Below are 19,270 nucleotides of genomic sequence, written 5' to 3' on the forward strand. Positions count from 1 at the left end.
TTTTATTTGTTCATCGTGTCCATAGGCGGCTATTTTGAAATCTTTTGCCCTATATTTTTCTGTATCAGCATTGGTGGTTCAATGGTAGAATTCTCGCTTCCCATGCGAGAGATCTGGGTCCGATTCCCAGCTAGTGCAGAATAACTGTTGCTTCAATAAAATTACCTTTTCAGAATTTTTTATTTGTTCATCGTGTCCATAGGCGGCTATTTTGAAATCTCTTGCCCTATATTTTTCTGTATCAGCATTGGTGGTTCAATGGTAGAATTCTCGCTTCCCATGCGAGAGATCTGGGTCCGATTCCCAGCCAGTGCAGAATAACTGTTGCTTCAATAAAATGTCCTTTTAAGAGTTTTTTATTTGTTCATCACGTCCATATGCAGCCATTTTGAAATCTCTTGACCTATATTTTGTCGTATAAGCATTGGTGGTTCAATGGTAGAATTCTCGCTTGCCATGCGAGAGATCTGGGTCCGATTCCCAGCCAGTGCAGAATAACTGTTGCTTCAATAAAATTACCTTTTCAGAATTTTTTATTTGTTCATCGTGTCCATAGGCGGCTATTTTGAAATCTTTTGCCCTATATTTTTCTGTATCAGCATTGGTGGTTCAATGGTAGAATTCTCGCTTCCCATGCGAGAGATCTGGGTCCGATTCCCAGCTAGTGCAGAAAAACTGTTGCTTCAATAAAATTACCTTTTCAGAATTTTTTATTTGTTCATCGTGTCCATAGGCGGCTATTTTGAAATCTCTTGCCCTATATTTTTCTGTATCAGCATTGGTGGTTCAATGGTAGAATTCTCGCTTCCCATGCGAGAGATCTGGGTCCGATTCCCAGCCAGTGCAGAATAACTGTTGCTTCAATAAAATGTCCTTTTAAGAGTTTTTTATTTGTTCATCACGTCCATATGCAGCCATTTTGAAATCTCTTGACCTATATTTTGTCGTATAAGCATTGGTGGTTCAATGGTAGAATTCTCGCTTGCCATGCGAGAGATCTGGGTCCGATTCCCAGCCAGTGCAGAATAACTGTTGCTTCAATAAAATTACCTTTTCAGAATTTTTTATTTGTTCATCGTGTCCATAGGCGGCTATTTTGAAATCTCTTGCCCTATATTTTTCTGTATCAGCATTGGTGGTTCAATGGTAGAATTCTCGCTTCCCATGCGAGAGATCTGGGTCCGATTCCCAGCCAGTGCAGAATAACTGTTGCTTCAATAAAATGTCCTTTTCAGAGTTTTTTATTTGTTCATCGTGTCCATAGGCGGCTATTTTGAAATCTCTTACCCTATATTTTTCTGTATCAGCATTGGTGGTTCAATGGTAGAATTCTCGCTTGCCATGCGAGAGATCTGGGTCCGATTCCCAGCCAGTGCAGAGTAACTTTCGCGTCAATAAAATTGTCCTTTTTACAGTTTTTTAATTGTTCATCATGTCCATAGGCAGCCCTTTTGAAATCTCTTGCCCTAAATTTTGTCGTTTAAGCATTGGTGGTTCAATGGTAGACTTCTTGCTTGCCATGCGAGAGATCTGCCTCGATTCCCAGCCAGTGCAGAATAACTTTCGCTTCAATAAAATGTCCTTTTCAGACTTTTTTATTTGTTCATCGTGTCCATAGGCGGCTATTTTGAAATCTCTTGCCCTATATTTTTCTGTATCAGCATTGGTGGTTCAATGGTAGAATTCTCGCTTCCCATGCGAGAGATCTGGGTCCGATTCCCAGCCAGTGCAGAATAACTGTTGCTTCAATAAAATGTCCTTTTAAGAGTTTTTTATTTGTTCATCACGTCCATATGCGGCCATTTTGAAATCTCTTGACCTATATTTTTCTGTATCAGCATTGGTGGTTCAATGGTAGAATTCTCGCTTCCCATGCGAGAGATCTGGGTCCGATTCCCAGCCAGTGCAGAATAACTGTTGCTTCAATAAAATGTCCTTTTAAGAGTTTTTTATTTGTTCATCACGTCCATATGCAGCCATTTTGAAATCTCTTGACCTATATTTTGTCGTATAAGCATTGGTGGTTCAATGGTAGAATTCTCGCTTGCCATGCGAGAGATCTGGGTCCGATTCCCAGCCAGTGCAGAATAACTGTTGCTTCAATAAAATTACCTTTTCAGAATTTTTTATTTGTTCATCGTGTCCATAGGCGGCTATTTTGAAATCTTTTGCCCTATATTTTTCTGTATCAGCATTGGTGGTTCAATGGTAGAATTCTCGCTTCCCATGCGAGAGATCTGGGTCCGATTCCCAGCTAGTGCAGAATAACTGTTGCTTCAATAAAATTACCTTTTCAGAATTTTTTATTTGTTCATCGTGTCCATAGGCGGCTATTTTGAAATCTCTTGCCCTATATTTTTCTGTATCAGCATTGGTGGTTCAATGGTAGAATTCTCGCTTCCCATGCGAGAGATCTGGGTCCGATTCCCAGCCAGTGCAGAATAACTGTTGCTTCAATAAAATGTCCTTTTAAGAGTTTTTTATTTGTTCATCACGTCCATATGCAGCCATTTTGAAATCTCTTGACCTATATTTTGTCGTATAAGCATTGGTGGTTCAATGGTAGAATTCTCGCTTGCCATGCGAGAGATCTGGGTCCGATTCCCAGCCAGTGCAGAATAACTGTTGCTTCAATAAAATTACCTTTTCAGAATTTTTTATTTGTTCATCGTGTCCATAGGCGGCTATTTTGAAATCTCTTGCCCTATATTTTTCAGTATCAGCATTGGTGGTTCAATGGTAGAATTCTCGCTTCCCATGCGAGAGATCTGGGTCCGATTCCCAGCCAGTGCAGAATAACTGTTGCTTCAATAAAATGTCCTTTTCAGAGTTTTTTATTTGTTCATCGTGTCCATAGGCGGCTATTTTGAAATCTCTTACCCTATATTTTTCTGTATCAGCATTGGTGGTTCAATGGTAGAATTCTCGCTTGCCATGCGAGAGATCTGGGTCCGATTCCCAGCCAGTGCAGAGTAACTTTCGCGTCAATAAAATTGTCCTTTTTACAGTTTTTTAATTGTTCATCATGTCCATAGGCAGCCCTTTTGAAATCTCTTGCCCTAAATTTTGTCGTTTAAGCATTGGTGGTTCAATGGTAGACTTCTTGCTTGCCATGCGAGAGATCTGCCTCGATTCCCAGCCAGTGCAGAATAACTTTCGCTTCAATAAAATGTCCTTTTCAGACTTTTTTATTTGTTCATCGTGTCCATAGGCGGCTATTTTGAAATCTCTTGCCCTATATTTTTCTGTATCAGCATTGGTGGTTCAATGGTAGAATTCTCGCTTCCCATGCGAGAGATCTGGGTCCGATTCCCAGCCAGTGCAGAATAACTGTTGCTTCAATAAAATGTCCTTTTAAGAGTTTTTTATTTGTTCATCACGTCCATATGCAGCCATTTTGAAATCTCTTGACCTATATTTTGTCGTATAAGCATTGGTGGTTCAATGGTAGAATTCTCGCTTGCCATGCGAGAGATCTGGGTCCGATTCCCAGCCAGTGCAGAATAACTGTTGCTTCAATAAAATTACCTTTTCAGAATTTTTTATTTGTTCATCGTGTCCATAGGCGGCTATTTTGAAATCTCTTGCCCTATATTTTTCTGTATCAGCATTGGTGGTTCAATGGTAGAATTCTCGCTTCCCATGCGAGAGATCTGGGTCCGATTCCCAGCCAGTGCAGAATAACTGTTGCTTCAATAAAATGTCCTTTTAAGAGTTTTTTATTTGTTCATCACGTCCATATGCAGCCATTTTGAAATCTCTTGACCTATATTTTGTCGTATAAGCATTGGTGGTTCAATGGTAGAATTCTCGCTTGCCATGCGAGAGATCTGGGTCCGATTCCCAGCCAGTGCAGAATAACTGTTGCTTCAATAAAATTACCTTTTCAGAATTTTTTATTTGTTCATCGTGTCCATAGGCGGCTATTTTGAAATCTTTTGCCCTATATTTTTCTGTATCAGCATTGGTGGTTCAATGGTAGAATTCTGGCTTCCCATGCGAGAGATCTGGGTCCGATTCCCAGCTAGTGCAGAATAACTGTTGCTTCAATAAAATTACCTTTTCAGAATTTTTTATTTGTTCATCGTGTCCATAGGCGGCTATTTTGAAATCTCTTGCCCTATATTTTTCTGTATCAGCATTGGTGGTTCAATGGTAGAATTCTCGCTTCCCATGCGAGAGATCTGGGTCCGATTCCCAGCCAGTGCAGAATAACTGTTGCTTCAATAAAATTACCTTTTCAGAATTTTTTATTTGTTCATCGTGTCCATAGGCGGGTATTTTGAAATCTTTTGCCCTATATTTTTCTGTATCAGCATTGGTGGTTCAATGGTAGAATTCTCGCTTCCCATGCGAGAGATCTGGGTCCGATTCCCAGCTAGTGCAGAATAACTGTTGCTTCAATAAAATTACCTTTTCAGAAATTTTTATTTGTTCATCGTGTCCATAGGCGGCTATTTTGAAATCTCTTGCCCTATATTTTTCTGTATCAGCATTGGTGGTTCAATGGTGGAATTCTCGCTTCCCATGCGAGAGATCTGGGTCCGATTCCCAGCCAGTGCAGAATAACTGTTGCTTCAATAAAATGTCCTTTTAAGAGTTTTTTATTTGTTCATCACGTCCATATGCAGCCATTTTGAAATCTCTTGACCTATATTTTGTCGTATAAGCATTGGTGGTTCAATGGTAGAATTCTCGCTTGCCATGCGAGAGATCTGGGTCCGATTCCCAGCCAGTGCAGAATAACTGTTGCTTCAATAAAATGACCTTTTCAGAATTTTTTATTTGTTCATCGTGTCCATAGGCGGCTATTTTGAAATCTTTTGCCCTATATTTTTCTGTATCAGCATTGGTGGTTCAATGGTAGAATTCTCGCTTCCCATACGAGAGATCTGGGTCCGATTCCCAGCCAGTGCAGAATAACTGTTGCTTCAATAAAATGTCCTTTTAAGAGTTTTTTATTTGTTCATCACGTCCATATGCAGCCATTTTGAAATCTCTTGACCTATATTTTGTCGTATAAGCATTGGTGGTTCAATGGTAGAATACTCGCTTCCCATGCGAGAGATCTGTGTCCGATTCCCAGCCAGTGCAGAATAACTTTAGCTTCAATAAAATGTCCTTTTAAGAGTTTTTTATTTGTTCATCACGTCCATATGCGGCCATTTTGAAATCTCTTGACCTATATTTTGTCGTATAAGCATTGGTGGTTCAATGGTAGAATACTCGCTTCCCATGCGAGAGAACTGGGTCCGATTCCCAGCCAGTGCAGAATAACTTTCGCGTCAATAAAATTGTCCTTTTTACAGTTTTTTAATTGTTCATCATGTCCATAGGCGGCCCTTTTGAAATCTCTTGCCCTATATTTTGTCGTTTAAGCATTGGTGGTTCAATGGTAGACTTCTCGCTTGCCAAGCGAGAGATCTGGCTCGATTCCCAGCCAGTGCAGAATAACTTTCGCTTCAATAAAATGTCCTTTTCAGACTTTTTTATTTGTTCATCGTGTCCATAGGCGGCTATTTTGAAATCTCTTGCCCTATATTTTTCTGTATCAGCATTGGTGGTTCAATGGTAGAATTCTCGCTTCCCATGCGAGAGAACTGGGTCCGATTCCCAGCCAGTGCAGAATAACTGTTGCTTCAATAAAATGTCCTTTTAAGAGTTTTTTATTTGTTCATCGTGTCCATATGCGGCCATTTTGAAATCTCTTGACCTATATTTTGTCGTAAAAGCATTGGTGGTTCAATGGTAGAATTCTCGCTTGCCATGCGAGAGATCTGGGTCCGATTCCCAGCCAGTGCAGAATAACTGTTGCTTCAATAAAATTACCTTTTCAGAATTTTTTATTTGTTCATCGTGTCCATAGGCGGCTATTTTGAAATCTTTTGCCCTATATTTTTCTGTATCAGCATTGGTGGTTCAATGGTAGAATTCTCGCTTCCCATGCGAGAGATCTGGGTCCGATTCCCAGCTAGTGCAGAATAACTGTTGCTTCAATAAAATTACCTTTTCAGAATTTTTTATTTGTTCATCGTGTCCATAGGCGGCTATTTTGAAATCTCTTGCCCTATATTTTTCTGTATCAGCATTGGTGGTTCAATGGTAGAATTCTTGCTTCCCATGCGAGAGATCTGGGTCCGATTCCCAGCCAGTGCAGAATAACTGTTGCTTCAATAAAATGTCCTTTTCAGAGTTTTTTATTTGTTCATCGTGTCCATAGGCGGCTATTTTGAAATCTCTTGCCCTATATTTTTCTGTATCAGCATTGGTGGTTCAATGGTAGAATTCTCGCTTCCCATGCGAGAGATCTGGGTCCGATTCCCAGCCAGTGCAGAATAACTTTCGCTTCAATAAAATGTCCTTTTAAGAGTTTTTTATTGGTTCATCACGTCCATATGCGGCCATTTTGAAATCTCTTGACCTATATTTTGTCGTATACGCATTGGTGGTTCAATGGTAGAATTCTCGCTTGCCATGCGAGAGATCTGGGTCCGATTCCCAGCCAGTGCAGAATAACTTTCGCTTCAATAAAATGTCCTTTTAAGAGTTTTTTATTGGTTCATCACGTCCATATGCGGCCATTTTGAAATCTCTTGACCTATATTTAGTCGTATACGCATTGGTGGTTCAATGGTAGAATTCTCGCTTGCCATGCGAGAGATCTGGGTCCGATTCCCAGCCAGTGCAGAATAACTGTTGCTTCAATAAAATTACCTTTTCAGAATTTTTTATTTGTTCATCGTGTCCATAGGCGGCTATTTTGAAATCTTTTGCCCTATATTTTTCTGTATCAGCATTGGTGGTTCAATGGTAGAATTCTCGCTTCCCATGCGAGAGATCTGGGTCCGATTCCCAGCTAGTGCAGAATAACTGTTGCTTCAATAAAATTACCTTTTCAGAATTTTTTATTTGTTCATCGTGTCCATAGGCGGCTATTTTGAAATCTCTTGCCCTATATTTTTCTGTATCAGCATTGGTGGTTCAATGGTAGAATTCTTGCTTCCCATGCGAGAGATCTGGGTCCGATTCCCAGCCAGTGCAGAATAACTGTTGCTTCAATAAAATGTCCTTTTCAGAGTTTTTTATTTGTTCATCGTGTCCATAGGCGGCTATTTTGAAATCTCTTGCCCTATATTTTTCTGTATCAGCATTGGTGGTTCAATGGTAGAATTCTCGCTTCCCATGCGAGAGATCTGGGTCCGATTCCCAGCCAGTGCAGAATAACTTTCGCTTCAATAAAATGTCCTTTTAAGAGTTTTTTATTGGTTCATCACGTCCATATGCGGCCATTTTGAAATCTCTTGACCTATATTTTGTCGTATACGCATTGGTGGTTCAATGGTAGAATTCTCGCTTGCCATGCGAGAGATCTGGGTCCGATTCCCAGCCAGTGCAGAATAACTGTTGCTTCAATAAAATTACCTTTTCAGAATTTTTTATTTGTTCATCGTGTCCATAGGCGGCTATTTTGAAATCTTTTGCCCTATATTTTTCTGTATCAGCATTGGTGGTTCAATGGTAGAATTCTCGCTTCCCATGCGAGAGATCTGGGTCCGATTCCCAGCTAGTGCAGAATAACTGTTGCTTCAATAAAATTACCTTTTCAGAATTTTTTATTTGTTCATCGTGTCCATAGGCGGCTATTTTGAAATCTCTTGCCCTATATTTTTCTGTATCAGCATTGGTGGTTCAATGGTAGAATTCTTGCTTCCCATGCGAGAGATCTGGGTCCGATTCCCAGCCAGTGCAGAATAACTGTTGCTTCAATAAAATGTCCTTTTCAGAGTTTTTTATTTGTTCATCGTGTCCATAGGCGGCTATTTTGAAATCTCTTGCCCTATATTTTTCTGTATCAGCATTGGTGGTTCAATGGTAGAATTCTCGCTTCCCATGCGAGAGATCTGGGTCCGATTCCCAGCCAGTGCAGAATAACTTTCGCTTCAATAAAATGTCCTTTTAAGAGTTTTTTATTTGTTCATCACGTCCATATGCGGCCATTTTGAAATCTCTTGACCTATATTTTGTCGTATACGCATTGGTGGTTCAATGGTAGAATTCTCGCTTGCCATGCGAGAGATCTGGGTCCGATTCCCAGCCAGTGCAGAATAACTTTCGCTTCAATAAAATGTCCTTTTAAGAGTTTTTTATTGGTTCATCACGTCCATATGCGGCCATTTTGAAATCTCTTGACCTATATTTAGTCGTATACGCATTGGTGGTTCAATGGTAGAATTCTCGCTTGCCATGCGAGAGATCTGGGTCCGATTCCCAGCCAGTGCAGAATAACTGTTGCTTCAATAAAATTACCTTTTCAGAATTTTTTATTTGTTCATCGTGTCCATAGGCGGCTATTTTGAAATCTTTTGCCCTATATTTTTCTGTATCAGCATTGGTGGTTCAATGGTAGAATTCTCGCTTCCCATGCGAGAGATCTGGGTCCGATTCCCAGCTAGTGCAGAATAACTGTTGCTTCAATAAAATTACCTTTTCAGAATTTTTTATTTGTTCATCGTGTCCATAGGCGGCTATTTTGAAATCTCTTGCCCTATATTTTTCTGTATCAGCATTGGTGGTTCAATGGTAGAATTCTCGCTTCCCATGCGAGAGATCTGGGTCCGATTCCCAGCCAGTGCAGAATAACTTTCGCTTCAATAAAATGTCCTTTTAAGAGTTTTTTATTTGTTCATCACGTCCATATGCGGCCATTTTGAAATCTCTTGACCTATATTTTTCTGTATCAGCATTGGTGGTTCAATGGTAGAATTCTTGCTTCCCATGCGAGAGATCTGGGTCCGATTCCCAGCCAGTGCAGAATAACTGTTGCTTTAATAAAATGTCCTTTTAAGAGTTTTTTATTTGTTCATCACGTCCATATGCAGCCATTTTGAAATCTCTTGCCCTATATTTTTCTGTATCAGCATTGGTGGTTCAATGGTAGAATTCTCGCTTGCCATGCGAGAGATCTGGGTCCGATTCCCAGCCAGTGCAGAATAACTGTTGCTTCAATAAAATGTCCTTTTAAGAGTTTTTTATTTGTTCATCACGTCCATATGCGGCCATTTTGAAATCTCTTGACCTATATTTTGTCGTATAAGCATTGGTGGTTCAATGGTAGAATTCTCGCTTCCCATGCAAGAGATCTGGGTCCGATTCCCAGCCAGTGCAGAATAACTGTTGCTTCAATAAAATGTCCTTTTAAGAGTTTTTTATTTGTTCATCACGTCCATATGCGGCCATTTTGAAATCTCTTGACCTATATTTTTCTGTATCAGCATTGGTGGTTCAATGGTAGAATTCTCGCTTCCCATGCAAGAGATCTGGGTCCGATTCCCAGCCAGTGCAGAATAACTTTCGCTTCAATAAAATGTCCTTTTAAGAGTTTTTTATTTGTTCATCACGTCCATATGCGGCCATTTTGAAATCTCTTGACCTATATTTTTCTGTATCAGCATTGGTGGTTCAATGGTAGAATTCTTGCTTCCCATGCGAGAGATCTGGGTCCGATTCCCAGCCAGTGCAGAATAACTGTTGCTTTAATAAAATGTCCTTTTAAGAGTTTTTTATTTGTTCATCACGTCCATATGCAGCCATTTTGAAATCTCTTGCCCTATATTTTTCTGTATCAGCATTGGTGGTTCAATGGTAGAATTCTCGCTTGCCATGCGAGAGATCTGGGTCCGATTCCCAGCCAGTGCAGAATAACTGTTGCTTCAATAAAATGTCCTTTTAAGAGTTTTTTATTTGTTCATCACGTCCATATGCGGCCATTTTGAAATCTCTTGACCTATATTTTGTCGTATAAGCATTGGTGGTTCAATGGTAGAATTCTCGCTTCCCATGCAAGAGATCTGGGTCCGATTCCCAGCCAGTGCAGAATAACTGTTGCTTCAATAAAATGTCCTTTTAAGAGTTTTTTATTTGTTCATCACGTCCATATGCAGCCATTTTGAAATCTCTTGACCTATATTTCGTTGTATAAGCATTGGTGGTTCAATGGTAGAATTCTCGCTTGCCATGCGAGAGATCTGGGTCCGATTCCCAGCCAGTGCAGAATAACTGTTGCTTCAATAAAATTACCTTTTCAGAATTTTTTATTTGTTCATCGTGTCCATAGGCGGCTATTTTGAAATCTCTTGCCCTATATTTTTCTGTATCAGCATTGGTGGTTCAATGGTAGAATTCTCGCTTCCCATGCGAGAGATCTGGGTCCGATTCCCAGCCAGTGCAGAATAACTGTTGCTTCAATAAAATGTCCTTTTAAGAGTTTTTTATTTGTTCATCACGTCCATATGCAGCCATTTTGAAATCTCTTGACCTATATTTTGTCGTATAAGCATTGGTGGTTCAATGGTAGAATTCTCGCTTGCCATGCGAGAGATCTGGGTCCGATTCCCAGCCAGTGCAGAATAACTGTTGCTTCAATAAAATTACCTTTTCAGAATTTTTTATTTGTTCATCGTGTCCATAGGCGGCTATTTTGAAATCTTTTGCCCTATATTTTTCTGTATCAGCATTGGTGGTTCAATGGTAGAATTCTGGCTTCCCATGCGAGAGATCTGGGTCCGATTCCCAGCTAGTGCAGAATAACTGTTGCTTCAATAAAATTACCTTTTCAGAATTTTTTATTTGTTCATCGTGTCCATAGGCGGCTATTTTGAAATCTCTTGCCCTATATTTTTCTGTATCAGCATTGGTGGTTCAATGGTAGAATTCTCGCTTCCCATGCGAGAGATCTGGGTCTGATTCCCAGCCAGTGCAGAATAACTGTTGCTTCAATAAAATGTCCTTTTAAGAGTTTTTTATTTGTTCATCACGTCCATATGCAGCCATTTTGAAATCTCTTGACCTATATTTTGTCGTATAAGCATTGGTGGTTCAATGGTAGAATTCTCGCTTGCCATGCGAGAGATCTGGGTCCGATTCCCAGCCAGTGCAGAATAACTGTTGCTTCAATAAAATTACCTTTTCAGAATTTTTTATTTGTTCATCGTGTCCATAGGCGGCTATTTTGAAATCTTTTGCCCTATATTTTTCTGTATCAGCATTGGTGGTTCAATGGTAGAATTCTCGCTTCCCGTGCGAGAGATCTGGGTCCGATTCCCAGCTAGTGCAGAATAACTGTTGCTTCAATAAAATTACCTTTTCAGAATTTTTCATTTGTTCATCAGGTCCATATGCAGCCATTTTGAAATCTCTTGACCTATATTTTGTCGTATAAGCATTGGTGGTTCAATGGTAGAATACTCGCTTCCCATGCGAGAGAACTGGGTCCGATTCCTAGCCAGTGCAGAATAACTTTTGCTTCAATATAATGTCCTTTTCAGAGTTTTTTATTTGTTCATCGTGTCCATAGGCGGCTATTTTGAAATCTCTTGCCCTATATTTTTCTGTATCAGCATTGGTGGTTCAATGGTAGAATTCTCGCTTGCCATGCGAGAGATCTGGGTCCGATTCCCAGCCAGTGCAGAATAACTGTTGCTTCAATAAAATGTCCTTTTAAGAGTTTTTTATTTGTTCATCACGTCCATATGCGGCCATTTTGAAATCTCTTGACCTATATTTTGTCGTATATGCATTGGTGGTTCAATGGTAGAATACTCGCTTCCCATGCGAGAGAACTGGGTCCGATTCCCAGCCAGTGCAGAATAACTTTAGCTTCAATAAAATGTCCTTTTAAGAGTTTTTTATTTGTTCATCGTGTCCATATGCGGCCATTTTGAAATCTCTTGACCTATATTTTGTCGTAAAAGCATTGGTGGTTCAATGGTAGAATTCTCGCTTGCCATGCGAGAGATCTGGGTCCGATTCCCAGCCAGTGCAGAATAACTGTTGCTTCAATAAAATGTCCTTTTAAGAGTTTTTTATTTGTTCATCACGTCCATATGCAGCCATTTTGAAATCTCTTGACCTATATTTTGTCGTATAAGCATTGGTGGTTCAATGGTAGAATTCTCGCTTGCCATGCGAGAGATCTGGGTCCGATTCCCAGCCAGTGCAGAATAACTGTTGATTCAATAAAATTACCTTTTCAGAATTTTTTATTTGTTCATCGTGTCCATAGGCGGCTATTTTGAAATCTTTTGCCCTATATTTTTCTGTATCAGCATTGGTGGTTCAATGGTAGAATTCTCGCTTCCCATGCGAGAGATCTGGGTCCGATTCCCAGCTAGTGCAGAATAACTGTTGCTTCAATAAAATTACCTTTTCAGAATTTTTTATTTGTTCATCGTGTCCATAGGCGGCTATTTTGAAATCTCTTGCCCTATATTTTTCTGTATCAGCATTGGTGGTTCAATGGTAGAATTCTCGCTTCCCATGCGAGAGATCTGGGTCCGATTCCCAGCCAGTGCAGAATAACTGTTGCTTCAATAAAATGTCCTTTTAAGAGTTTTTTATTTGTTCATCACGTCCATATGCAGCCATTTTGAAATCTCTTGACCTATATTTTGTCGTATAAGCATTGGTGGTTCAATGGTAGAATTCTGGCTTCCCATGCGAGAGATCTGGGTCCGATTCCCAGCTAGTGCAGAATAACTGTTGCTTCAATAAAATTACCTTTTCAGAATTTTTTATTTGTTCATCGTGTCCATAGGCGGCTATTTTGAAATCTCTTGCCCTATATTTTTCTGTATCAGCATTGGTGGTTCAATGGTAGAATTCTCGCTTCCCATGCGAGAGATCTGGGTCCGATTCCCAGCCAGTGCAGAATAACTGTTGCTTCAATAAAATTACCTTTTCAGAATTTTTTATTTGTTCATCGTGTCCATAGGCGGGTATTTTGAAATCTTTTGCCCTATATTTTTCTGTATCAGCATTGGTGGTTCAATGGTAGAATTCTCGCTTCCCATGCGAGAGATCTGGGTCCGATTCCCAGCTAGTGCAGAATAACTGTTGCTTCAATAAAATTACCTTTTCAGAATTTTTTATTTGTTCATCGTGTCCATAGGCGGCTATTTTGAAATCTCTTGCCCTATATTTTTCTGTATCAGCATTGGTGGTTCAATGGTGGAATTCTCGCTTCCCATGCGAGAGATCTGCGTCCGATTCCCAGCCAGTGCAGAATAACTGTTGCTTCAATAAAATGTCCTTTTAAGAGTTTTTTATTTGTTCATCACGTCCATATGCAGCCATTTTGAAATCTCTTGACCTATATTTTGTCGTATAAGCATTGGTGGTTCAATGGTAGAATTCTCGCTTGCCATGCGAGAGATCTGGGTCCGATTCCCAGCCAGTGCAGAATAACTGTTGCTTCAATAAAATGACCTTTTCAGAATTTTTTATTTGTTCATCGTGTCCATAGGCGGCTATTTTGAAATCTTTTGCCCTATATTTTTCTGTATCAGCATTGGTGGTTCAATGGTAGAATTCTCGCTTCCCATGCGAGAGATCTGGGTCCGATTCCCAGCCAGTGCAGAATAACTGTTGCTTCAATAAAATGTCCTTTTAAGAGTTTTTTATTTGTTCATCACGTCCATATGCAGCCATTTTGAAATCTCTTGACCTATATTTTGTCGTATAAGCATTGGTGGTTCAATGGTAGAATACTCGCTTCCCATGCGAGAGATCTGTGTCCGATTCCCAGCCAGTGCAGAATAACTTTAGCTTCAATAAAATGTCCTTTTAAGAGTTTTTTATTTGTTCATCACGTCCATATGCGGCCATTTTGAAATCTCTTGACCTATATTTTGTCGTATAAGCATTGGTGGTTCAATGGTAGAATACTCGCTTCCCATGCGAGAGAACTGGGTCCGATTCCCAGCCAGTGCAGAATAACTTTCGCGTCAATAAAATTGTCCTTTTTACAGTTTTTTAATTGTTCATCATGTCCATAGGCGGCCCTTTTGAAATCTCTTGCCCTATATTTTGTCGTTTAAGCATTGGTGGTTCAATGGTAGACTTCTCGCTTGCCAAGCGAGAGATCTGGCTCGATTCCCAGCCAGTGCAGAATAACTTTCGCTTCAATAAAATGTCCTTTTCAGACTTTTTTATTTGTTCATCGTGTCCATAGGCGGCTATTTTGAAATCTCTTGCCCTATATTTTTCTGTATCAGCATTGGTGGTTCAATGGTAGAATTCTCGCTTCCCATGCGAGAGAACTGGGTCCGATTCCCAGCCAGTGCAGAATAACTGTTGCTTCAATAAAATGTCCTTTTAAGAGTTTTTTATTTGTTCATCGTGTCCATATGCGGCCATTTTGAAATCTCTTGACCTATATTTTGTCGTAAAAGCATTGGTGGTTCAATGGTAGAATTCTCGCTTGCCATGCGAGAGATCTGGGTCCGATTCCCAGCCAGTGCAGAATAACTGTTGCTTCAATAAAATTACCTTTTCAGAATTTTTTATTTGTTCATCGTGTCCATAGGCGGCTATTTTGAAATCTTTTGCCCTATATTTTTCTGTATCAGCATTGGTGGTTCAATGGTAGAATTCTCGCTTCCCATGCGAGAGATCTGGGTCCGATTCCCAGCTAGTGCAGAATAACTGTTGCTTCAATAAAATTACCTTTTCAGAATTTTTTATTTGTTCATCGTGTCCATAGGCGGCTATTTTGAAATCTCTTGCCCTATATTTTTCTGTATCAGCATTGGTGGTTCAATGGTAGAATTCTTGCTTCCCATGCGAGAGATCTGGGTCCGATTCCCAGCCAGTGCAGAATAACTGTTGCTTCAATAAAATGTCCTTTTCAGAGTTTTTTATTTGTTCATCGTGTCCATAGGCGGCTATTTTGAAATCTCTTGCCCTATATTTTTCTGTATCAGCATTGGTGGTTCAATGGTAGAATTCTCGCTTCCCATGCGAGAGATCTGGGTCCGATTCCCAGCCAGTGCAGAATAACTTTCGCTTCAATAAAATGTCCTTTTAAGAGTTTTTTATTGGTTCATCACGTCCATATGCGGCCATTTTGAAATCTCTTGACCTATATTTTGTCGTATACGCATTGGTGGTTCAATGGTAGAATTCTCGCTTGCCATGCGAGAGATCTGGGTCCGATTCCCAGCCAGTGCAGAATAACTTTCGCTTCAATAAAATGTCCTTTTAAGAGTTTTTTATTGGTTCATCACGTCCATATGCGGCCATTTTGAAATCTCTTGACCTATATTTAGTCGTATACGCATTGGTGGTTCAATGGTAGAATTCTCGCTTGCCATGCGAGAGATCTGGGTCCGATTCCCAGCCAGTGCAGAATAACTGTTGCTTCAATAAAATTACCTTTTCAGAATTTTTTATTTGTTCATCGTGTCCATAGGCGGCTATTTTGAAATCTTTTGCCCTATATTTTTCTGTATCAGCATTGGTGGTTCAATGGTAGAATTCTCGCTTCCCATGCGAGAGATCTGGGTCCGATTCCCAGCTAGTGCAGAATAACTGTTGCTTCAATAAAATTACCTTTTCAGAATTTTTTATTTGTTCATCGTGTCCATAGGCGGCTATTTTGAAATCTCTTGCCCTATATTTTTCTGTATCAGCATTGGTGGTTCAATGGTAGAATTCTTGCTTCCCATGCGAGAGATCTGGGTCCGATTCCCAGCCAGTGCAGAATAACTGTTGCTTCAATAAAATGTCCTTTTCAGAGTTTTTTATTTGTTCATCGTGTCCATAGGCGGCTATTTTGAAATCTCTTGCCCTATATTTTTCTGTATCAGCATTGGTGGTTCAATGGTAGAATTCTCGCTTCCCATGCGAGAGATCTGGGTCCGATTCCCAGCCAGTGCAGAATAACTTTCGCTTCAATAAAATGTCCTTTTAAGAGTTTTTTATTGGTTCATCACGTCCATATGCGGCCATTTTGAAATCTCTTGACCTATATTTTGTCGTATACGCATTGGTGGTTCAATGGTAGAATTCTCGCTTGCCATGCGAGAGATCTGGGTCCGATTCCCAGCCAGTGCAGAATAACTGTTGCTTCAATAAAATTACCTTTTCAGAATTTTTTATTTGTTCATCGTGTCCATAGGCGGCTATTTTGAAATCTTTTGCCCTATATTTTTCTGTATCAGCATTGGTGGTTCAATGGTAGAATTCTCGCTTCCCATGCGAGAGATCTGGGTCCGATTCCCAGCTAGTGCAGAATAACTGTTGCTTCAATAAAATTACCTTTTCAGAATTTTTTATTTGTTCATCGTGTCCATAGGCGGCTATTTTGAAATCTCTTGCCCTATATTTTTCTGTATCAGCATTGGTGGTTCAATGGTAGAATTCTTGCTTCCCATGCGAGAGATCTGGGTCCGATTCCCAGCCAGTGCAGAATAACTGTTGCTTCAATAAAATGTCCTTTTCAGAGTTTTTTATTTGTTCATCGTGTCCATAGGCGGCTATTTTGAAATCTCTTGCCCTATATTTTTCTGTATCAGCATTGGTGGTTCAATGGTAGAATTCTCGCTTCCCATGCGAGAGATCTGGGTCCGATTCCCAGCCAGTGCAGAATAACTTTCGCTTCAATAAAATGTCCTTTTAAGAGTTTTTTATTTGTTCATCACGTCCATATGCGGCCATTTTGAAATCTCTTGACCTATATTTTGTCGTATACGCATTGGTGGTTCAATGGTAGAATTCTCGCTTGCCATGCGAGAGATCTGGGTCCGATTCCCAGCCAGTGCAGAATAACTTTCGCTTCAATAAAATGTCCTTTTAAGAGTTTTTTATTGGTTCATCACGTCCATATGCGGCCATTTTGAAATCTCTTGACCTATATTTAGTCGTATACGCATTGGTGGTTCAATGGTAGAATTCTCGCTTGCCATGCGAGAGATCTGGGTCCGATTCCCAGCCAGTGCAGAATAACTGTTGCTTCAATAAAATTACCTTTTCAGAATTTTTTATTTGTTCATCGTGTCCATAGGCGGCTATTTTGAAATCTTTTGCCCTATATTTTTCTGTATCAGCATTGGTGGTTCAATGGTAGAATTCTCGCTTCCCATGCGAGAGATCTGGGTCCGATTCCCAGCTAGTGCAGAATAACTGTTGCTTCAATAAAATTACCTTTTCAGAATTTTTTATTTGTTCATCGTGTCCATAGGCGGCTATTTTGAAATCTCTTGCCCTATATTTTTCTGTATCAGCATTGGTGGTTCAATGGTAGAATTCTCGCTTCCCATGCGAGAGATCTGGGTCCGATTCCCAGCCAGTGCAGAATAACTTTCGCTTCAATAAAATGTCCTTTTAAGAGTTTTTTATTTGTTCATCACGTCCATATGCGGCCATTTTGAAATCTCTTGACCTATATTTTTCTGTATCAGCATTGGTGGTTCAATGGTAGAATTCTTGCTTCCCATGCGAGAGATCTGGGTCCGATTCCCAGCCAGTGCAGAATAACTGTTGCTTTAATAAAATGTCCTTTTAAGAGTTTTTTATTTGTTCATCACGTCCATATGCAGCCATTTTGAAATCTCTTGCCCTATATTTTTCTGTATCAGCATTGGTGGTTCAATGGTAGAATTCTCGCTTGCCATGCGAGAGATCTGGGTCCGATTCCCAGCCAGTGCAGAATAACTGTTGCTTCAATAAAATGTCCTTTTAAGAGTTTTTTATTTGTTCATCACGTCCATATGCGGCCATTTTGAAATCTCTTGACCTATATTTTGTCGTATAAGCATTGGTGGTTCAATGGTAGAATTCTCGCTTCCCATGCAAGAGATCTGGGTCCGATTCCCAGCCAGTGCAGAATAACTGTTGCTTCAATAAAATGTCCTTTTAAGAGTTTTTTATTTGTTCATCACGTCCATATGCGGCCATTTTGAAATCTCTTGACCTATATTTTTCTGTATCAGCATTGGTGGTTCAATGGTAGAATTCTCGCTTCCCATGCAAGAGATCTGGGTCCGATTCCCAGCCAGTGCAGAATAACTTTCGCTTCAATAAAATGTCCTTTTAAGAGTTTTTTATTTGTTCATCACGTCCATATGCGGCCATTTTGAAATCTCTTGACCTATATTTTTCTGTATCAGCATTGGTGGTTCAATGGTAGAATTCTTGCTTCCCATGCGAGAGATCTGGGTCCGATTCCCAGCCAGTGCAGAATAACTGTTGCTTTAATAAAATGTCCTTTTAAGAGTTTTTTATTTGTTCATCACGTCCATATGCAGCCATTTTGAAATCTCTTGCCCTATATTTTTCTGTATCAGCATTGGTGGTTCAATGGTAGAATTCTCGCTTGCCATGCGAGAGATCTGGGTCCGATTCCCAGCCAGTGCAGAATAACTGTTGCTTCAATAAAATGTCCTTTTAAGAGTTTTTTATTTGTTCATCACGTCCATATGCGGCCATTTTGAAATCTCTTGACCTATATTTTGTCGTATAAGCATTGGTGGTTCAATGGTAGAATTCTCGCTTCCCATGCAAGAGATCTGGGTCCGATTCCCAGCCAGTGCAGAATAACTGTTGCTTCAATAAAATGTCCTTTTAAGAGTTTTTTATTTGTTCATCACGTCCATATGCAGCCATTTTGAAATCTCTTGACCTATATTTCGTTGTATAAGCATTGGTGGTTCAATGGTAGAATTCTCGCTTGCCATGCGAGAGATCTGGGTCCGATTCCCAGCCAGTGCAGAATAACTGTTGCTTCAATAAAATTACCTTTTCAGAATTTTTTATTTGTTCATCGTGTCCATAGGCGGCTATTTTGAAATCTCTTGCCCTATATTTTTCTGTATCAGCATTGGTGGTTCAATGGTAGAATTCTCGCTTCCCATGCGAGAGATCTGGGTCCGATTCCCAGCCAGTGCAGAATAACTGTTGCTTCAATAAAATGTCCTTTTAAGAGTTTTTTATTTGTTCATCACGTCCATATGCAGCCATTTTGAAATCTCTTGACCTATATTTTGTCGTATAAGCATTGGTGGTTCAATGGTAGAATTCTCGCTTGCCATGCGAGAGATCTGGGTCCGATTCCCAGCCAGTGCAGAATAACTGTTGCTTCAATAAAATTACCTTTTCAGAATTTTTTATTTGTTCATCGTGTCCATAGGCGGCTATTTTGAAATCTTTTGCCCTATATTTTTCTGTATCAGCATTGGTGGTTCAATGGTAGAATTCTGGCTTCCCATGCGAGAGATCTGGGTCCGATTCCCAGCTAGTGCAGAATAACTGTTGCTTCAATAAAATTACCTTTTCAGAATTTTTTATTTGTTCATCGTGTCCATAGGCGGCTATTTTGAAATCTCTTGCCCTATATTTTTCTGTATCAGCATTGGTGGTTCAATGGTAGAATTCTCGCTTCCCATGCGAGAGATCTGGGTCTGATTCCCAGCCAGTGCAGAATAACTGTTGCTTC

The 19,270-nt window shown here is 40.0% G+C and overlaps 104 non-coding genes across 104 annotated transcripts; all 104 read left to right on the forward strand.

Moving 5' to 3' along the window:
- The first annotated feature begins 67 nt into the window (after positions 1-67).
- On the forward strand, positions 68-138 carry trnag-ccc (transfer RNA glycine (anticodon CCC)). Its single transcript has one exon. It is a non-coding gene; the product is annotated as a tRNA-Gly (tRNA).
- A 106-nt stretch (positions 139-244) lies between these two features.
- trnag-ccc (transfer RNA glycine (anticodon CCC)) lies at positions 245-315 on the forward strand. The gene has a single exon. It is a non-coding gene; the product is annotated as a tRNA-Gly (tRNA).
- A 106-nt stretch (positions 316-421) lies between these two features.
- trnag-gcc (transfer RNA glycine (anticodon GCC)) lies at positions 422-492 on the forward strand. The gene has a single exon. It is a non-coding gene; the product is annotated as a tRNA-Gly (tRNA).
- Positions 493-598: 106 nt separating this feature from the next.
- Positions 599-669, forward strand: trnag-ccc (transfer RNA glycine (anticodon CCC)). Its single transcript has one exon. It is a non-coding gene; the product is annotated as a tRNA-Gly (tRNA).
- A 106-nt stretch (positions 670-775) lies between these two features.
- trnag-ccc (transfer RNA glycine (anticodon CCC)) lies at positions 776-846 on the forward strand. The gene has a single exon. It is a non-coding gene; the product is annotated as a tRNA-Gly (tRNA).
- Positions 847-952: 106 nt separating this feature from the next.
- trnag-gcc (transfer RNA glycine (anticodon GCC)) lies at positions 953-1,023 on the forward strand. The gene has a single exon. It is a non-coding gene; the product is annotated as a tRNA-Gly (tRNA).
- Positions 1,024-1,129: 106 nt separating this feature from the next.
- trnag-ccc (transfer RNA glycine (anticodon CCC)) lies at positions 1,130-1,200 on the forward strand. Its single transcript has one exon. It is a non-coding gene; the product is annotated as a tRNA-Gly (tRNA).
- Positions 1,201-1,306: 106 nt separating this feature from the next.
- trnag-gcc (transfer RNA glycine (anticodon GCC)) lies at positions 1,307-1,377 on the forward strand. Its single transcript has one exon. It is a non-coding gene; the product is annotated as a tRNA-Gly (tRNA).
- A 283-nt stretch (positions 1,378-1,660) lies between these two features.
- Positions 1,661-1,731, forward strand: trnag-ccc (transfer RNA glycine (anticodon CCC)). Its single transcript has one exon. It is a non-coding gene; the product is annotated as a tRNA-Gly (tRNA).
- A 106-nt stretch (positions 1,732-1,837) lies between these two features.
- trnag-ccc (transfer RNA glycine (anticodon CCC)) lies at positions 1,838-1,908 on the forward strand. Its single transcript has one exon. It is a non-coding gene; the product is annotated as a tRNA-Gly (tRNA).
- Positions 1,909-2,014: 106 nt separating this feature from the next.
- On the forward strand, positions 2,015-2,085 carry trnag-gcc (transfer RNA glycine (anticodon GCC)). The gene has a single exon. It is a non-coding gene; the product is annotated as a tRNA-Gly (tRNA).
- Positions 2,086-2,191: 106 nt separating this feature from the next.
- trnag-ccc (transfer RNA glycine (anticodon CCC)) lies at positions 2,192-2,262 on the forward strand. Its single transcript has one exon. It is a non-coding gene; the product is annotated as a tRNA-Gly (tRNA).
- A 106-nt stretch (positions 2,263-2,368) lies between these two features.
- trnag-ccc (transfer RNA glycine (anticodon CCC)) lies at positions 2,369-2,439 on the forward strand. The gene has a single exon. It is a non-coding gene; the product is annotated as a tRNA-Gly (tRNA).
- Positions 2,440-2,545: 106 nt separating this feature from the next.
- Positions 2,546-2,616, forward strand: trnag-gcc (transfer RNA glycine (anticodon GCC)). Its single transcript has one exon. It is a non-coding gene; the product is annotated as a tRNA-Gly (tRNA).
- Positions 2,617-2,722: 106 nt separating this feature from the next.
- Positions 2,723-2,793, forward strand: trnag-ccc (transfer RNA glycine (anticodon CCC)). The gene has a single exon. It is a non-coding gene; the product is annotated as a tRNA-Gly (tRNA).
- A 106-nt stretch (positions 2,794-2,899) lies between these two features.
- On the forward strand, positions 2,900-2,970 carry trnag-gcc (transfer RNA glycine (anticodon GCC)). The gene has a single exon. It is a non-coding gene; the product is annotated as a tRNA-Gly (tRNA).
- Positions 2,971-3,253: 283 nt separating this feature from the next.
- trnag-ccc (transfer RNA glycine (anticodon CCC)) lies at positions 3,254-3,324 on the forward strand. Its single transcript has one exon. It is a non-coding gene; the product is annotated as a tRNA-Gly (tRNA).
- Positions 3,325-3,430: 106 nt separating this feature from the next.
- On the forward strand, positions 3,431-3,501 carry trnag-gcc (transfer RNA glycine (anticodon GCC)). Its single transcript has one exon. It is a non-coding gene; the product is annotated as a tRNA-Gly (tRNA).
- A 106-nt stretch (positions 3,502-3,607) lies between these two features.
- On the forward strand, positions 3,608-3,678 carry trnag-ccc (transfer RNA glycine (anticodon CCC)). The gene has a single exon. It is a non-coding gene; the product is annotated as a tRNA-Gly (tRNA).
- Positions 3,679-3,784: 106 nt separating this feature from the next.
- On the forward strand, positions 3,785-3,855 carry trnag-gcc (transfer RNA glycine (anticodon GCC)). The gene has a single exon. It is a non-coding gene; the product is annotated as a tRNA-Gly (tRNA).
- A 106-nt stretch (positions 3,856-3,961) lies between these two features.
- trnag-ccc (transfer RNA glycine (anticodon CCC)) lies at positions 3,962-4,032 on the forward strand. The gene has a single exon. It is a non-coding gene; the product is annotated as a tRNA-Gly (tRNA).
- A 106-nt stretch (positions 4,033-4,138) lies between these two features.
- On the forward strand, positions 4,139-4,209 carry trnag-ccc (transfer RNA glycine (anticodon CCC)). The gene has a single exon. It is a non-coding gene; the product is annotated as a tRNA-Gly (tRNA).
- Positions 4,210-4,315: 106 nt separating this feature from the next.
- On the forward strand, positions 4,316-4,386 carry trnag-ccc (transfer RNA glycine (anticodon CCC)). Its single transcript has one exon. It is a non-coding gene; the product is annotated as a tRNA-Gly (tRNA).
- Positions 4,387-4,492: 106 nt separating this feature from the next.
- On the forward strand, positions 4,493-4,563 carry trnag-ccc (transfer RNA glycine (anticodon CCC)). Its single transcript has one exon. It is a non-coding gene; the product is annotated as a tRNA-Gly (tRNA).
- Positions 4,564-4,669: 106 nt separating this feature from the next.
- trnag-gcc (transfer RNA glycine (anticodon GCC)) lies at positions 4,670-4,740 on the forward strand. Its single transcript has one exon. It is a non-coding gene; the product is annotated as a tRNA-Gly (tRNA).
- Positions 4,741-4,846: 106 nt separating this feature from the next.
- On the forward strand, positions 4,847-4,917 carry trnag-ccc (transfer RNA glycine (anticodon CCC)). Its single transcript has one exon. It is a non-coding gene; the product is annotated as a tRNA-Gly (tRNA).
- A 106-nt stretch (positions 4,918-5,023) lies between these two features.
- On the forward strand, positions 5,024-5,094 carry trnag-ccc (transfer RNA glycine (anticodon CCC)). The gene has a single exon. It is a non-coding gene; the product is annotated as a tRNA-Gly (tRNA).
- Positions 5,095-5,200: 106 nt separating this feature from the next.
- On the forward strand, positions 5,201-5,271 carry trnag-ccc (transfer RNA glycine (anticodon CCC)). The gene has a single exon. It is a non-coding gene; the product is annotated as a tRNA-Gly (tRNA).
- A 283-nt stretch (positions 5,272-5,554) lies between these two features.
- trnag-ccc (transfer RNA glycine (anticodon CCC)) lies at positions 5,555-5,625 on the forward strand. Its single transcript has one exon. It is a non-coding gene; the product is annotated as a tRNA-Gly (tRNA).
- A 106-nt stretch (positions 5,626-5,731) lies between these two features.
- Positions 5,732-5,802, forward strand: trnag-gcc (transfer RNA glycine (anticodon GCC)). Its single transcript has one exon. It is a non-coding gene; the product is annotated as a tRNA-Gly (tRNA).
- A 106-nt stretch (positions 5,803-5,908) lies between these two features.
- Positions 5,909-5,979, forward strand: trnag-ccc (transfer RNA glycine (anticodon CCC)). Its single transcript has one exon. It is a non-coding gene; the product is annotated as a tRNA-Gly (tRNA).
- A 106-nt stretch (positions 5,980-6,085) lies between these two features.
- trnag-ccc (transfer RNA glycine (anticodon CCC)) lies at positions 6,086-6,156 on the forward strand. Its single transcript has one exon. It is a non-coding gene; the product is annotated as a tRNA-Gly (tRNA).
- Positions 6,157-6,262: 106 nt separating this feature from the next.
- trnag-ccc (transfer RNA glycine (anticodon CCC)) lies at positions 6,263-6,333 on the forward strand. Its single transcript has one exon. It is a non-coding gene; the product is annotated as a tRNA-Gly (tRNA).
- A 106-nt stretch (positions 6,334-6,439) lies between these two features.
- trnag-gcc (transfer RNA glycine (anticodon GCC)) lies at positions 6,440-6,510 on the forward strand. Its single transcript has one exon. It is a non-coding gene; the product is annotated as a tRNA-Gly (tRNA).
- A 106-nt stretch (positions 6,511-6,616) lies between these two features.
- Positions 6,617-6,687, forward strand: trnag-gcc (transfer RNA glycine (anticodon GCC)). The gene has a single exon. It is a non-coding gene; the product is annotated as a tRNA-Gly (tRNA).
- Positions 6,688-6,793: 106 nt separating this feature from the next.
- On the forward strand, positions 6,794-6,864 carry trnag-ccc (transfer RNA glycine (anticodon CCC)). The gene has a single exon. It is a non-coding gene; the product is annotated as a tRNA-Gly (tRNA).
- Positions 6,865-6,970: 106 nt separating this feature from the next.
- Positions 6,971-7,041, forward strand: trnag-ccc (transfer RNA glycine (anticodon CCC)). Its single transcript has one exon. It is a non-coding gene; the product is annotated as a tRNA-Gly (tRNA).
- Positions 7,042-7,147: 106 nt separating this feature from the next.
- On the forward strand, positions 7,148-7,218 carry trnag-ccc (transfer RNA glycine (anticodon CCC)). Its single transcript has one exon. It is a non-coding gene; the product is annotated as a tRNA-Gly (tRNA).
- A 106-nt stretch (positions 7,219-7,324) lies between these two features.
- On the forward strand, positions 7,325-7,395 carry trnag-gcc (transfer RNA glycine (anticodon GCC)). Its single transcript has one exon. It is a non-coding gene; the product is annotated as a tRNA-Gly (tRNA).
- A 106-nt stretch (positions 7,396-7,501) lies between these two features.
- On the forward strand, positions 7,502-7,572 carry trnag-ccc (transfer RNA glycine (anticodon CCC)). Its single transcript has one exon. It is a non-coding gene; the product is annotated as a tRNA-Gly (tRNA).
- A 106-nt stretch (positions 7,573-7,678) lies between these two features.
- trnag-ccc (transfer RNA glycine (anticodon CCC)) lies at positions 7,679-7,749 on the forward strand. Its single transcript has one exon. It is a non-coding gene; the product is annotated as a tRNA-Gly (tRNA).
- Positions 7,750-7,855: 106 nt separating this feature from the next.
- Positions 7,856-7,926, forward strand: trnag-ccc (transfer RNA glycine (anticodon CCC)). Its single transcript has one exon. It is a non-coding gene; the product is annotated as a tRNA-Gly (tRNA).
- Positions 7,927-8,032: 106 nt separating this feature from the next.
- On the forward strand, positions 8,033-8,103 carry trnag-gcc (transfer RNA glycine (anticodon GCC)). The gene has a single exon. It is a non-coding gene; the product is annotated as a tRNA-Gly (tRNA).
- Positions 8,104-8,209: 106 nt separating this feature from the next.
- trnag-gcc (transfer RNA glycine (anticodon GCC)) lies at positions 8,210-8,280 on the forward strand. The gene has a single exon. It is a non-coding gene; the product is annotated as a tRNA-Gly (tRNA).
- A 106-nt stretch (positions 8,281-8,386) lies between these two features.
- trnag-ccc (transfer RNA glycine (anticodon CCC)) lies at positions 8,387-8,457 on the forward strand. Its single transcript has one exon. It is a non-coding gene; the product is annotated as a tRNA-Gly (tRNA).
- A 106-nt stretch (positions 8,458-8,563) lies between these two features.
- On the forward strand, positions 8,564-8,634 carry trnag-ccc (transfer RNA glycine (anticodon CCC)). Its single transcript has one exon. It is a non-coding gene; the product is annotated as a tRNA-Gly (tRNA).
- Positions 8,635-8,740: 106 nt separating this feature from the next.
- Positions 8,741-8,811, forward strand: trnag-ccc (transfer RNA glycine (anticodon CCC)). Its single transcript has one exon. It is a non-coding gene; the product is annotated as a tRNA-Gly (tRNA).
- A 106-nt stretch (positions 8,812-8,917) lies between these two features.
- On the forward strand, positions 8,918-8,988 carry trnag-gcc (transfer RNA glycine (anticodon GCC)). Its single transcript has one exon. It is a non-coding gene; the product is annotated as a tRNA-Gly (tRNA).
- Positions 8,989-9,094: 106 nt separating this feature from the next.
- trnag-ccc (transfer RNA glycine (anticodon CCC)) lies at positions 9,095-9,165 on the forward strand. Its single transcript has one exon. It is a non-coding gene; the product is annotated as a tRNA-Gly (tRNA).
- Positions 9,166-9,271: 106 nt separating this feature from the next.
- trnag-ccc (transfer RNA glycine (anticodon CCC)) lies at positions 9,272-9,342 on the forward strand. Its single transcript has one exon. It is a non-coding gene; the product is annotated as a tRNA-Gly (tRNA).
- A 106-nt stretch (positions 9,343-9,448) lies between these two features.
- On the forward strand, positions 9,449-9,519 carry trnag-ccc (transfer RNA glycine (anticodon CCC)). The gene has a single exon. It is a non-coding gene; the product is annotated as a tRNA-Gly (tRNA).
- A 106-nt stretch (positions 9,520-9,625) lies between these two features.
- Positions 9,626-9,696, forward strand: trnag-gcc (transfer RNA glycine (anticodon GCC)). Its single transcript has one exon. It is a non-coding gene; the product is annotated as a tRNA-Gly (tRNA).
- A 106-nt stretch (positions 9,697-9,802) lies between these two features.
- On the forward strand, positions 9,803-9,873 carry trnag-ccc (transfer RNA glycine (anticodon CCC)). Its single transcript has one exon. It is a non-coding gene; the product is annotated as a tRNA-Gly (tRNA).
- A 106-nt stretch (positions 9,874-9,979) lies between these two features.
- On the forward strand, positions 9,980-10,050 carry trnag-gcc (transfer RNA glycine (anticodon GCC)). The gene has a single exon. It is a non-coding gene; the product is annotated as a tRNA-Gly (tRNA).
- Positions 10,051-10,156: 106 nt separating this feature from the next.
- Positions 10,157-10,227, forward strand: trnag-ccc (transfer RNA glycine (anticodon CCC)). Its single transcript has one exon. It is a non-coding gene; the product is annotated as a tRNA-Gly (tRNA).
- A 106-nt stretch (positions 10,228-10,333) lies between these two features.
- trnag-gcc (transfer RNA glycine (anticodon GCC)) lies at positions 10,334-10,404 on the forward strand. The gene has a single exon. It is a non-coding gene; the product is annotated as a tRNA-Gly (tRNA).
- Positions 10,405-10,510: 106 nt separating this feature from the next.
- trnag-ccc (transfer RNA glycine (anticodon CCC)) lies at positions 10,511-10,581 on the forward strand. The gene has a single exon. It is a non-coding gene; the product is annotated as a tRNA-Gly (tRNA).
- Positions 10,582-10,687: 106 nt separating this feature from the next.
- On the forward strand, positions 10,688-10,758 carry trnag-ccc (transfer RNA glycine (anticodon CCC)). The gene has a single exon. It is a non-coding gene; the product is annotated as a tRNA-Gly (tRNA).
- Positions 10,759-10,864: 106 nt separating this feature from the next.
- trnag-gcc (transfer RNA glycine (anticodon GCC)) lies at positions 10,865-10,935 on the forward strand. The gene has a single exon. It is a non-coding gene; the product is annotated as a tRNA-Gly (tRNA).
- Positions 10,936-11,041: 106 nt separating this feature from the next.
- Positions 11,042-11,112, forward strand: trnag-ccc (transfer RNA glycine (anticodon CCC)). Its single transcript has one exon. It is a non-coding gene; the product is annotated as a tRNA-Gly (tRNA).
- Positions 11,113-11,218: 106 nt separating this feature from the next.
- trnag-ccc (transfer RNA glycine (anticodon CCC)) lies at positions 11,219-11,289 on the forward strand. The gene has a single exon. It is a non-coding gene; the product is annotated as a tRNA-Gly (tRNA).
- A 106-nt stretch (positions 11,290-11,395) lies between these two features.
- On the forward strand, positions 11,396-11,466 carry trnag-gcc (transfer RNA glycine (anticodon GCC)). The gene has a single exon. It is a non-coding gene; the product is annotated as a tRNA-Gly (tRNA).
- A 106-nt stretch (positions 11,467-11,572) lies between these two features.
- trnag-ccc (transfer RNA glycine (anticodon CCC)) lies at positions 11,573-11,643 on the forward strand. Its single transcript has one exon. It is a non-coding gene; the product is annotated as a tRNA-Gly (tRNA).
- Positions 11,644-11,749: 106 nt separating this feature from the next.
- Positions 11,750-11,820, forward strand: trnag-gcc (transfer RNA glycine (anticodon GCC)). The gene has a single exon. It is a non-coding gene; the product is annotated as a tRNA-Gly (tRNA).
- A 106-nt stretch (positions 11,821-11,926) lies between these two features.
- On the forward strand, positions 11,927-11,997 carry trnag-gcc (transfer RNA glycine (anticodon GCC)). Its single transcript has one exon. It is a non-coding gene; the product is annotated as a tRNA-Gly (tRNA).
- Positions 11,998-12,103: 106 nt separating this feature from the next.
- On the forward strand, positions 12,104-12,174 carry trnag-ccc (transfer RNA glycine (anticodon CCC)). Its single transcript has one exon. It is a non-coding gene; the product is annotated as a tRNA-Gly (tRNA).
- Positions 12,175-12,280: 106 nt separating this feature from the next.
- trnag-ccc (transfer RNA glycine (anticodon CCC)) lies at positions 12,281-12,351 on the forward strand. Its single transcript has one exon. It is a non-coding gene; the product is annotated as a tRNA-Gly (tRNA).
- Positions 12,352-12,457: 106 nt separating this feature from the next.
- trnag-ccc (transfer RNA glycine (anticodon CCC)) lies at positions 12,458-12,528 on the forward strand. The gene has a single exon. It is a non-coding gene; the product is annotated as a tRNA-Gly (tRNA).
- A 106-nt stretch (positions 12,529-12,634) lies between these two features.
- On the forward strand, positions 12,635-12,705 carry trnag-ccc (transfer RNA glycine (anticodon CCC)). Its single transcript has one exon. It is a non-coding gene; the product is annotated as a tRNA-Gly (tRNA).
- A 106-nt stretch (positions 12,706-12,811) lies between these two features.
- Positions 12,812-12,882, forward strand: trnag-ccc (transfer RNA glycine (anticodon CCC)). Its single transcript has one exon. It is a non-coding gene; the product is annotated as a tRNA-Gly (tRNA).
- A 283-nt stretch (positions 12,883-13,165) lies between these two features.
- trnag-gcc (transfer RNA glycine (anticodon GCC)) lies at positions 13,166-13,236 on the forward strand. The gene has a single exon. It is a non-coding gene; the product is annotated as a tRNA-Gly (tRNA).
- Positions 13,237-13,342: 106 nt separating this feature from the next.
- trnag-ccc (transfer RNA glycine (anticodon CCC)) lies at positions 13,343-13,413 on the forward strand. The gene has a single exon. It is a non-coding gene; the product is annotated as a tRNA-Gly (tRNA).
- Positions 13,414-13,519: 106 nt separating this feature from the next.
- trnag-ccc (transfer RNA glycine (anticodon CCC)) lies at positions 13,520-13,590 on the forward strand. Its single transcript has one exon. It is a non-coding gene; the product is annotated as a tRNA-Gly (tRNA).
- A 106-nt stretch (positions 13,591-13,696) lies between these two features.
- trnag-ccc (transfer RNA glycine (anticodon CCC)) lies at positions 13,697-13,767 on the forward strand. Its single transcript has one exon. It is a non-coding gene; the product is annotated as a tRNA-Gly (tRNA).
- Positions 13,768-14,050: 283 nt separating this feature from the next.
- On the forward strand, positions 14,051-14,121 carry trnag-ccc (transfer RNA glycine (anticodon CCC)). The gene has a single exon. It is a non-coding gene; the product is annotated as a tRNA-Gly (tRNA).
- A 106-nt stretch (positions 14,122-14,227) lies between these two features.
- Positions 14,228-14,298, forward strand: trnag-gcc (transfer RNA glycine (anticodon GCC)). Its single transcript has one exon. It is a non-coding gene; the product is annotated as a tRNA-Gly (tRNA).
- Positions 14,299-14,404: 106 nt separating this feature from the next.
- Positions 14,405-14,475, forward strand: trnag-ccc (transfer RNA glycine (anticodon CCC)). The gene has a single exon. It is a non-coding gene; the product is annotated as a tRNA-Gly (tRNA).
- Positions 14,476-14,581: 106 nt separating this feature from the next.
- trnag-ccc (transfer RNA glycine (anticodon CCC)) lies at positions 14,582-14,652 on the forward strand. The gene has a single exon. It is a non-coding gene; the product is annotated as a tRNA-Gly (tRNA).
- A 106-nt stretch (positions 14,653-14,758) lies between these two features.
- trnag-ccc (transfer RNA glycine (anticodon CCC)) lies at positions 14,759-14,829 on the forward strand. The gene has a single exon. It is a non-coding gene; the product is annotated as a tRNA-Gly (tRNA).
- Positions 14,830-14,935: 106 nt separating this feature from the next.
- Positions 14,936-15,006, forward strand: trnag-gcc (transfer RNA glycine (anticodon GCC)). The gene has a single exon. It is a non-coding gene; the product is annotated as a tRNA-Gly (tRNA).
- Positions 15,007-15,112: 106 nt separating this feature from the next.
- On the forward strand, positions 15,113-15,183 carry trnag-gcc (transfer RNA glycine (anticodon GCC)). The gene has a single exon. It is a non-coding gene; the product is annotated as a tRNA-Gly (tRNA).
- A 106-nt stretch (positions 15,184-15,289) lies between these two features.
- Positions 15,290-15,360, forward strand: trnag-ccc (transfer RNA glycine (anticodon CCC)). The gene has a single exon. It is a non-coding gene; the product is annotated as a tRNA-Gly (tRNA).
- A 106-nt stretch (positions 15,361-15,466) lies between these two features.
- trnag-ccc (transfer RNA glycine (anticodon CCC)) lies at positions 15,467-15,537 on the forward strand. The gene has a single exon. It is a non-coding gene; the product is annotated as a tRNA-Gly (tRNA).
- A 106-nt stretch (positions 15,538-15,643) lies between these two features.
- Positions 15,644-15,714, forward strand: trnag-ccc (transfer RNA glycine (anticodon CCC)). Its single transcript has one exon. It is a non-coding gene; the product is annotated as a tRNA-Gly (tRNA).
- Positions 15,715-15,820: 106 nt separating this feature from the next.
- Positions 15,821-15,891, forward strand: trnag-gcc (transfer RNA glycine (anticodon GCC)). The gene has a single exon. It is a non-coding gene; the product is annotated as a tRNA-Gly (tRNA).
- Positions 15,892-15,997: 106 nt separating this feature from the next.
- trnag-ccc (transfer RNA glycine (anticodon CCC)) lies at positions 15,998-16,068 on the forward strand. The gene has a single exon. It is a non-coding gene; the product is annotated as a tRNA-Gly (tRNA).
- Positions 16,069-16,174: 106 nt separating this feature from the next.
- Positions 16,175-16,245, forward strand: trnag-ccc (transfer RNA glycine (anticodon CCC)). Its single transcript has one exon. It is a non-coding gene; the product is annotated as a tRNA-Gly (tRNA).
- A 106-nt stretch (positions 16,246-16,351) lies between these two features.
- On the forward strand, positions 16,352-16,422 carry trnag-ccc (transfer RNA glycine (anticodon CCC)). Its single transcript has one exon. It is a non-coding gene; the product is annotated as a tRNA-Gly (tRNA).
- A 106-nt stretch (positions 16,423-16,528) lies between these two features.
- Positions 16,529-16,599, forward strand: trnag-gcc (transfer RNA glycine (anticodon GCC)). The gene has a single exon. It is a non-coding gene; the product is annotated as a tRNA-Gly (tRNA).
- A 106-nt stretch (positions 16,600-16,705) lies between these two features.
- Positions 16,706-16,776, forward strand: trnag-gcc (transfer RNA glycine (anticodon GCC)). The gene has a single exon. It is a non-coding gene; the product is annotated as a tRNA-Gly (tRNA).
- Positions 16,777-16,882: 106 nt separating this feature from the next.
- Positions 16,883-16,953, forward strand: trnag-ccc (transfer RNA glycine (anticodon CCC)). The gene has a single exon. It is a non-coding gene; the product is annotated as a tRNA-Gly (tRNA).
- Positions 16,954-17,059: 106 nt separating this feature from the next.
- On the forward strand, positions 17,060-17,130 carry trnag-ccc (transfer RNA glycine (anticodon CCC)). The gene has a single exon. It is a non-coding gene; the product is annotated as a tRNA-Gly (tRNA).
- Positions 17,131-17,236: 106 nt separating this feature from the next.
- On the forward strand, positions 17,237-17,307 carry trnag-ccc (transfer RNA glycine (anticodon CCC)). The gene has a single exon. It is a non-coding gene; the product is annotated as a tRNA-Gly (tRNA).
- A 106-nt stretch (positions 17,308-17,413) lies between these two features.
- Positions 17,414-17,484, forward strand: trnag-gcc (transfer RNA glycine (anticodon GCC)). The gene has a single exon. It is a non-coding gene; the product is annotated as a tRNA-Gly (tRNA).
- Positions 17,485-17,590: 106 nt separating this feature from the next.
- trnag-ccc (transfer RNA glycine (anticodon CCC)) lies at positions 17,591-17,661 on the forward strand. Its single transcript has one exon. It is a non-coding gene; the product is annotated as a tRNA-Gly (tRNA).
- A 106-nt stretch (positions 17,662-17,767) lies between these two features.
- trnag-ccc (transfer RNA glycine (anticodon CCC)) lies at positions 17,768-17,838 on the forward strand. The gene has a single exon. It is a non-coding gene; the product is annotated as a tRNA-Gly (tRNA).
- Positions 17,839-17,944: 106 nt separating this feature from the next.
- trnag-ccc (transfer RNA glycine (anticodon CCC)) lies at positions 17,945-18,015 on the forward strand. The gene has a single exon. It is a non-coding gene; the product is annotated as a tRNA-Gly (tRNA).
- A 106-nt stretch (positions 18,016-18,121) lies between these two features.
- Positions 18,122-18,192, forward strand: trnag-gcc (transfer RNA glycine (anticodon GCC)). Its single transcript has one exon. It is a non-coding gene; the product is annotated as a tRNA-Gly (tRNA).
- A 106-nt stretch (positions 18,193-18,298) lies between these two features.
- On the forward strand, positions 18,299-18,369 carry trnag-ccc (transfer RNA glycine (anticodon CCC)). The gene has a single exon. It is a non-coding gene; the product is annotated as a tRNA-Gly (tRNA).
- Positions 18,370-18,475: 106 nt separating this feature from the next.
- On the forward strand, positions 18,476-18,546 carry trnag-gcc (transfer RNA glycine (anticodon GCC)). The gene has a single exon. It is a non-coding gene; the product is annotated as a tRNA-Gly (tRNA).
- A 106-nt stretch (positions 18,547-18,652) lies between these two features.
- On the forward strand, positions 18,653-18,723 carry trnag-ccc (transfer RNA glycine (anticodon CCC)). The gene has a single exon. It is a non-coding gene; the product is annotated as a tRNA-Gly (tRNA).
- A 106-nt stretch (positions 18,724-18,829) lies between these two features.
- trnag-gcc (transfer RNA glycine (anticodon GCC)) lies at positions 18,830-18,900 on the forward strand. The gene has a single exon. It is a non-coding gene; the product is annotated as a tRNA-Gly (tRNA).
- Positions 18,901-19,006: 106 nt separating this feature from the next.
- On the forward strand, positions 19,007-19,077 carry trnag-ccc (transfer RNA glycine (anticodon CCC)). The gene has a single exon. It is a non-coding gene; the product is annotated as a tRNA-Gly (tRNA).
- A 106-nt stretch (positions 19,078-19,183) lies between these two features.
- trnag-ccc (transfer RNA glycine (anticodon CCC)) lies at positions 19,184-19,254 on the forward strand. The gene has a single exon. It is a non-coding gene; the product is annotated as a tRNA-Gly (tRNA).
- Positions 19,255-19,270: the final 16 nt, after the last annotated feature.

Source organism: Pungitius pungitius, chromosome 12, assembly GCF_949316345.1.
Source record: "Pungitius pungitius chromosome 12, fPunPun2.1, whole genome shotgun sequence".
Taxonomy (NCBI): Eukaryota; Metazoa; Chordata; class Actinopteri; order Perciformes; family Gasterosteidae; genus Pungitius; species Pungitius pungitius.